The following is a 9,394-nucleotide window of genomic DNA, read 5'->3' as shown; positions in this document are numbered from 1 at the left end:
GTGTGCAGAAATTCAAAATCTCCGTTATCCTCTAGTGACATTTTTCACACCTGTGCCATCGAGCCTGTGACATAGCGCTCTGATATTCAGTGGGCCTCACACAATCCAAAAGTGTCCAGTGTCCACTAGTGTGTGCAGAAATTCAAAATCTCCCTTATCCTGTAGTCACTTTTTTCACACCTGTGCCATCGAGCCTGTGACATAGCGCTCTGATATTCAGTGGGCCTCACACAATCCAAAAGTGTCCAGTGTCCACTAGTGTGTGCAGAAATTCAAAATCTCCCTTATCCTGTAGTCACTTTTTTCACACCTGTGCCATCGAGCCTGTGACATAGCGCTCTGATATTCAGTGGGCCTCACACAATCCAAAAGTGTCCAGTGTCCACTAGTGTGTGCAGAAATTCAAAATCTCCGTTATCCTATAGTGACATTTTTCACACCTGCGTCATCGAGCCAGTGACAGCGCTCTGATATTCAGTGGGCCTCACACAATCCAAAAGTGTCCAGTGTCCACAAGTGTCTGCAGAAATTCAAAATCTCCCCTGTCCTATAGACACCTTGTACCTTGTTTTACATTACTATATAGTTTGTTGGATTTTGTCTACATTTCTACCAAAAATGAGGAAGGCTGGTGGAAGAGGCCGTGGAATTGGGTGGGGGTTGGCAGCTGATAATGATGGTGTTGGTGGTGGATCTGATGGTAGTGGCAAAAGCAAAATAGGACCGAATGCAGGAGGTGTTGAGCCTGCGTCATCGTCTGGCTCCACAAGGCCTCGAAGGCTTAGTTTTCTAGGAGTTGGCAAACCGCTTTTAAAGCCAGAGCTTCAGGAAAAAGTTTTGTCTTACATTGCTGACTCAGCCTCCAGCTCTATCGCCTCCTCTTCTGAAGTTGTAAAAAAATAAAAGCACTGAGTCATCATTGGAGGCTCATGTTCATGAACCACACCTTTCCTTGTGTCCTTCACCCCAACCAAGATTGAAGGATGACGCAGGCCATGCTACTGATTACTCCATGGAGCTGTTTTCACATACCATGCCTGGATTATCAAGTGAAATGGTGAATTACCCAGGCCAAGATGAATCTGACATGGAGTGCACTGATGCACAGCCGCTGATAGATGATTCTGCTGGTACATTCACTCAGAGCACTACATTGTCCTCGCAGTGTACAGAGCCAGATTCTGACCCTGATGAGACTCTGGTGCCCCTTCCCGCACACTATACCATCATACACGGTGACACAGAGGAAGGTGCACATGACATTGAAGAGGAGGTGATGGATGACCCAGTTGTTGACCCAGATTGGCATCCATTGGGGGAAGAGGGTGCTGCTTCCAATAGCTCAGATGAGGAGCATCCACAGCAGACATCGACATCGCAACAGCTGTTATCTGGCAGGCCCGGAGCACTCCAAAGACAGGTTCCAAAAATTAAAAGAGTTGCTGGACAGCTTGTCCAGAGGGTCAAAAGATCACAGCGTGCTAGGCCGCAAAATGTCTGCCAAAGTAGGAAGAGTGAAGTGTGGCACTTTTTTGAACAAAATCCTCATGATCAGGCCAAGGTTATCTGTAAGAAGTGCGCAAAGACCTTTAGCCGAGGGAAAAATCTGAAAAATTTGAATACCAGTTGCATGCTTAGACATTTAACCAGCATGCACTTGCAAGCGTGGACACAACACCAAACCTCAAGTGCCACATGTTCAACTGATCACAAAGAAGGTAGTCAGCAACGCTACATTGTTTCCCCCACTGTAAGCCCACCAGTTAGCACAGCAGTAAATGTTGAGGTGTCGTTGCAAGGCCACAGCAGTCAGGGAATCCCACTGTTATATCAACGAAATACTGAATTTAGGCCATCAGAAAGAACACCAACTCCATCACCATCATCAACCCTCTCTCAGTCCGCCCTGTCCACCGCTACTTCCACCACATGCAGCTCTCAAGTCCAGCTCACCCTCCCAGACACTATGAGTAGGTCAAGAAAGTATTCAGCCTCTCATCCGTGTACACTGGGTTTGAACGCCCACATTGCCAAACTAATCTCGTTTGAGATGATGCCCTATCGGTTGGTGGAAAGCGCAGCTTTCCGCGAACTCATGGCCTATGCAGTACCACGCTATGACCTACCCAGTCGCCACTTCTTCTCTCGCAAAGCCATCCCAGCCCTCCACCATCATGTAAAAGACCGCATTGTCCATGCACTCAAGCAGTCAGTGAGTGGAAACGTGCACCTCACAACTGATGCATGGTCCAGTCGGCATGGCAAGTGCCGTTACGTGTCCATCACTGCGCACTGGGTTAATGTGTTGGATGCAGGGTCCACAGGGGACAGCGGTGGTGGGACAGTGCTGCCTAGCCCACGGTATAGGAAACAGTTGGCTGTAGGCGTTCGACCCTCCTCCTCCTCCTCCAGAAGCGAAAGCTCGTCCACAGAGCGCAGTCGTACGAGCACTCCATCTGCAGCTGCCACTGTTGCCCACGAGGTGTCCCCCTATCGAGCAGCTAGTGGAAAGCGTCAGCAGGCTGTGTTGCAGATGATGTGTTTGGGCGACAGAGACACCGCCGAGGTGCTGGCCGAGTACTTGAAGCGACAAACTGAGTCATGGCTGGGCAGTGTACATCTTGAGGCAGGCAAGGTAGTTAGTGATAACGGCCGTAATTTTGTGGCAGCCATAGCCCTTTCAAAACTCAGCCACATACCTTGCTTGGCTCACACCTTGAACCTGGTGGTGCAGTGCTTCCTCAAAAATTATCCGGAGTTAACAGCCCTGCTCCAGAAGGTGCGAAGACTGTGCGCGCACATCCGCCGGTCGCCTGTACACTCCGTTCGTATGCAGAAGCTGCAGCGATTGCTCCAACTTCCCAACCACCGCCTCATTATCGACATTGCAACAAGGTGGAACTCCACCCTGCACATGGTGGAGCAGCTGTGCGAGCAGAGGCAGGCCATAATGCATTTGTGGGAGGATACACGGCCAGGCACTTTGAGAGCAGACATGGAGTTGACAGGTGTGCAGTGGTCGAAGCTGAAAGACATCTGTAAAGTCCTTCAGTGTTTTGAGGAATGCACTCGGCTGGTAAGCGCAGACGACGCCATCCTAAGCATGAGCATCCCACTTATGCGTCTGCTCATGCAAACTTTGACGCACCTCAAGGAGCAGGCGTCTGCAGCCAATGTTGATGAGGAGGAAGAGGAGGAGGGAATCATTGATGACATTCAGCCATTGTCTGCTCAGGGACCTCTCCTGGACGAGGTGGAGGAAGAAGAGGAGGAGGATGATGATGATGGGGATGATTACTTAGGGGAGGAGGATGCATCTCGTGGGGCAAGTGAAAATGTTGGCATGGCAAGGTCTGGTACAGGGTTTGTGCGTGACTGGAGGGATGTGGATTTGCCAGAAAGTGCTCCTCCACCCAGCACTCGCAGTGCATCATTGACACCGGGAACATTGGCCCACATGTCAGATTATGCCTTGCGGATCCTAAAAAGGGACCCCCGCATTGCCAAAATGATGAACGATGACGACTACTGGTTGGCCAGCATCCTGGATCCACGCTATAAAGGCAAATTACAAAACATCATGCCACAGGAGAACCTTGACCTAATATTGGCTAATAAACAAGCAACTCTGGTAAATCGGTTGCTTGAGGCATTCCCAGCACACAGCAGCGGTGATAGTTCTCACACGAGCCGTACGGGCCGGGGGCAGCTTGGCAGAGGTGTTCATGGTGCACACAGCAGAAGTGGCATTGGAGACAGGGGTTTCATGACAATGTTGTGGACTGATTTTTCAAGTACCGCTTACACAACTGGTAATACTGCATCGATGGAAAGTGACAGGAGACAGCAGTTGTCAACTATGGTTACAAACTGCTTTTCCTCCCATATCGATGTTCTCACACAGGTCATTCCCCTTTGACTATTGGGCCGCTAAACAGGACACCTGGCCTGAATTGGCACAATATGCCTTACAGGAGCTCGCTTGCCCAGCTGCAAGTGTGCTATCGGAAAGAGTCTTCAGTGCAGCTGGATCAATCCTGACAGAAAAAAGGACCCGTCTGTCAACCCAAAATGTTGATGATCTAACCTTCATTAAAATGAACCACGCATGGGTTTCCAAGGATTTTGTCCCACCTTCCCCTGATTACACATAGGGTGACAGAAAAATTGCTTGCTTTGGTCCACCTCTTCCTGGGACTTGACCTATTTCGCCTTTTGCATCAGCTGAATGTCCAACATCAACATATGCCACTTTCTAAAACTCCCTAACTGTGCTGCCTCCACCCCCATAGGCCGGGGTCACCACCTAGCGCACGACACCGTGCGAGTGCCGTTGCCCTGGACAGGAGGGTAGGCCGACTCTTGGGCGCGGGCACTGGCACAGCGTCCCTCATAGTGCAATCAAGTGTCTCTGACGGTGGTGGTGCACCCCCGCCATCAGACAAACCGCCGTACTATGAGGGGCCCAGTGGCAATACCGACGCCCACGAGTGGGCCCCCCTTGCTTGGGCAGGGCACCAGCATTTGCAATTTTTACCTCTCCCTGCTCCTCCGCTGTGTAGTCTGGGCCGTCAAATCCACACTGTGCCTGACACCGTCTGAGCCTGCCTCCTGATGTATAGACATATATTTTGAATGTGTACGCTATCCATACATGTTATCCGGGGATACGGTACCCTTTCTCACCTTTGTGCAATCACGTGCAAGCCATGCTGGGCCTAACACCGTCTGAGCCTGCCTCCTGATGTATAGACATATATTTTGAATGTGTACGCTATCCATACATGTTATCCGGGGATACGGTACACTTTTTCACCTTTGTGCAATCATGTGCAAGCCATACTGAGCCTAACACCGTCTGAGCCTGCCTCCTGATGTATAGACATATATTTTGAATGTGTACGCTATCCATACATGTTATCCGGGGATATGGTACCCTTTCTCACCTTTGTGCAATCACGTGCAATCCATACTGGGCCTAACACCATCTGAGCCTGCCTCCTGATGTATAGACATATATTTTGAATGTGTGCGCTATCCATACATATTTTCCGGGGATACGGTACCCTTTCTCACCTTTGTGCAATCACGTGCAAGCCATACTGGGCCTAACACCGTCTGAGCCTGCCTCCTGATGTATAGACATATATTTTGAATGTGTACGCTATCCATACATGTTATCCGGGGATACGGTACCCTTTCTCACCTTTGTGCAATGACGTTCAAGCCATACTGTGCCTGACACCGTCTGAGCCTGCCTCCTGATGTATAGACATATATTTTGAATGTGTACGCTATCCATACATGTTATCCGGGGATACGGTACCCTTTCTCACTTATGTGCAATCACGTGCAAGCCATACTGGGCCTAACACCGTCTGAGCCTGCCTCCTGATGTATAGACATATATTTTGAATGTGTATGCTATCCATACATGTTATCCGGGGATACGCTACCCTTTCTCACCTTTGTGCAATCACGTGCAATCCATACTGGGCCTAACACCGTCTGAGCCTGCCTCCTGATGTATAGACATATATTTTGAATGTGTACGCTATCCATACATGTTATCCGGGGATACGTACCCTTTCTCACCTTTGTGCAATCACGTGCAAGCCATACTGTGCCTGACACCGTCTGAGCCTGCCTCCTGATGTATAGACATATATTTTGAATGTGTACGCTATCCATACATGTTATCCGGGGATACGCTACCCTTTCTCACCTTTGTGCAATCACGTGCAAGCCATACTGTGCCTGACACCGTCTGAGCCTGCCTCCTGATGTATAGACATATATTTTGAATGTGTACGCTATCCATACATGTTATCCGGGGATACGGTACACTTTCTCACCTTTGTGCAATCACGTGCAAGCCATACTGGGCCTAACACCGTCTGAGTCTGCCTCCTGATGTATAGACATATATTTTGAATGTGTACGCTATCCATACATGTTATCCGGGGATACAGTACCCTTTCTCACCTTTGTGCAATCACGTGCAAGCCATACTGTGCCTGACACCGTCTGAGCCTGCCTCCTGATGTATAGACATATATTTTGAATGTGTACGCTATCCATACATGTTATCCGGGGATACGGTACCCTTTCTCACCTTTGTGCAATCACGTGCAAGCCATACTGGGCCTAACACCGTCTGAGCCTGCCTCCTGATGTATAGACATATATTTTGAATGTGTACGCTATCCATACATGTTATCCGGGGATACGGTACCCTTTCTCACCTTTGTGCAATCATGTGCAAGACATACTGGGCCTAACACCATCTGAGCCTGCCTCCTGATGTATAGACATATATTTTGAATGTGTATGCTATCCATACATGTTATCCGGGGATACGGTACCCTTTCTCACCTTTGTGCAATCACGTGCAATCCATACTGGGCCTAACACCGTCTGAGCCTGCCTCCTGATGTATAGACATATATTTTGAATGTGTACGCTATCCATACATGTTATACGGGGATACGGTACCCTTTCTCACCTTTGTGCAATCACGTGCAAGCCATACTGGGCCTAACACCGTCTGAGCCTGTCTCCTGATGTATAGACATATATTTTGAATGTGTACGCTATCCATACATGTTATCCGGGGATACGGTACCCTTTCTCACCTTTGTGCAATCACGTGCAAGCCATACTGGGCCTAACACCGTCTGAGCCTGCCTCCTGATGTATAGACATATTTTTTGAATGTGTATGCTATCCATACATGTTATCCGGGGATACAGTACCCTTTCTCACCTTTGTGCAATCACGTGCAAGCCATACTGGGCCTAACACCGTCTGAGCCTGCCTCCTGATGTATAGACATATATTTTGAATGTGTACGCTATCCATACATGTTATCCGGGGATACGGTACCCTTTCTCACCTTTGTGCAATCACGTGCAAGCCATACTGGGCCTAACACCGTCTGAGCCTGCCTCCTGATGTATAGACATATATTTTGAATGTGTACGCTATCCATACATGTTATCCGGGGATACGCTACCCTTTCTCACCTTTGTGCAATCACGTGCAATCCATACTGGGCCTAACACCGTCTGAGCCTGCCTCCTGATGTATAGACATATATTTTGAATGTGTACGCTATCCATACATGTTATCCGGGGATACGGTACCCTTTCTCACTTTTGTGCAATCACGTGCAAGCCATACTGGGCCTAACACCGTCTGAGCCTGTCTCCTGATGTATAGACATAGATTTTGAATGTGTACGCTATCCATACATGTTATCCGGGGATACGGTACACTTTCTCACCTTTGTGCAATCACGTGCAAGCCATACTGGGCCTAACACTGTCTGAGCCTGCCTCCTGACATATAGACCTATATTTTGAATGTGTACGCTATCCATACATGTTATCCGGGGATACGGTTCCCTTTCTCACCTTTGTGCAATCACGTGCAAGCCATACTGTGCCTGACACCGTCTGAGCCTGCCTCCTGATGTATAGACATATATTTTGAATGTGTACGCTATCCATACATGTTATCCGGGGATACGGTACCCTTTCTCACCTTTGTGCAATCACGTGCAAGCCATACTGGGCCTAACACCGTCTGAGCCTGCCTCCTGATGTATAGACATATATTTTGAATGTGTACGCTATCCATACATGTTATCCGGGGATATGATACCCTTTCTCACCTTTGTGCAATCACGTGCAAGCCATACTGGGCCTAACACCGTCTGAGCCTGTCTCCTGATGTATAGACATATATTTTGAATGTGTACGCTATCCATACATGTTATCCGGGGATACGGTCCCCTTTCTCACCTTTGTGCAATCACGTGTAATCCATACTGGGCGTGAGAACGGCTGGCGAGCTGTTAAGCAAGCTACAGCACCTGTGGTTTGCAAACGTAAGTTTTTAATTTTTTCAGGAATGACGGTTAGGCCTAATTCCGGAACTGCGGTTGACCTGCACTTACTGGGAAATCATCGTTCGCGGGTAATAATTGTAATCAGTGATCCCCATCACTAACGTTGTTCAGCGGGTTATCTGCACCTGTAAGCGACAAACGCTGGCCTTTTCAGTGTAGCGCACATGCAGCCACGGACATGTAAGGGCATGACACACCAGTTATTGGCCAATCTCATGTTCCAGAGCCTCACGTGTCCCTCTAGTAAGCCGGACTCGGACCACGGGGCATGACGGAGTCTCGTTCGTTAACGGAATTAAGCTTGCAATGTGTGCATCTGTTCTGTAGCTGGCATGGTTGAGGTTTCCCAGGTGGAGTCGAATTTAACCATAGGCTCTCCACTCCTGGTGGTGCCCTTCTGGACATTCCTTTAAGGTTCAGCTTTGCAACCATACTGCCCACATAAAACAAACACTTTGCCTTCATGAACGCTGTTTGGAGGGTCATGACTCGTGGGAATAACGCCGCCCAATCAGTTAACCTGCTAGAGAGATCCTTCGTTGCTCCCAAGCATGACATCACACTCCCTAGGAGGAAGGTAATGCCACTGTGGCGACCGTACTCCTGGGGGCGACACAAGTGCACTGATGCCCAGCCACTGCTCGATGAATCTGCTGGTACATTGACCCAGACCACTACATTCCCCTCGCACGCTACACGGCCTGAATCTGACCCTGATGAAACTCAGGTTACCCTTCCCATATACAGTTCCATCTTACACGGTGACAAAGAGGAAGCTGCAGATGAAAGTGCAGGTTCGGCCCACCCGCCATCAGACACACCACCGTACTATCAGGGGCCCTGTGCCAGTGCCGTCGCCAACGAGTGGGCCCCCCCTGCTTGCTCAGGATCACAGCACTTGCAAGTTTGAAATACTGTGCAGTGAGATGGAAGATGGGGACGACGAGGAGTCCAGACTAGTACAGGGATTCCCTAGCGAGGAGACTTATTTGATTGTTTTCAATGTTGGGACAGCAATTTTTGGGGAGCACTATACTCTGGAGAATGATAGATGGGGCCCACCATACACTGAAACATTCCAAAGGTGGACATCAGACACTGGAGCAGCATTTACAGGGCCCATTATACACTAGAGCATTAGAAATGGGGCCCATTATGTTTGGAGCATTATTTGGGCCCATAAGACAGTGGAGCTTCATCCATGGGGACCAACATATACTGTAGCATTATGTGGAGCTCATCATATACTGTTTCAAACATTATATGGGACCAATGATTCTGTATGGAGAAATAGATGGGCCTCGTCATGAGATGTAAAAAGTGAAGTATTTTTCATTGTACTATACCGCTATTTCTCTGCCGTATCGGAGCATGATGAGTTGTGGTATGTGTTAAAGGGGCGCTCTTTCGCCCAGGGCACATGAAAACCTGGAGCCAGCCCTACCCCCCCACAACTTTAGCCAAATAACCCCCATTTTTCAG

Source organism: Dendrobates tinctorius, unplaced genomic scaffold (genome assembly GCF_039654945.1).
Source record: "Dendrobates tinctorius isolate UK_male_01 unplaced genomic scaffold, ASM3965494v1 ptg000030l, whole genome shotgun sequence".
Lineage (NCBI taxonomy): Eukaryota > Metazoa > Chordata > Amphibia > Anura > Dendrobatidae > Dendrobates > Dendrobates tinctorius.
This window is presented reverse-complemented; position numbering follows the sequence as displayed.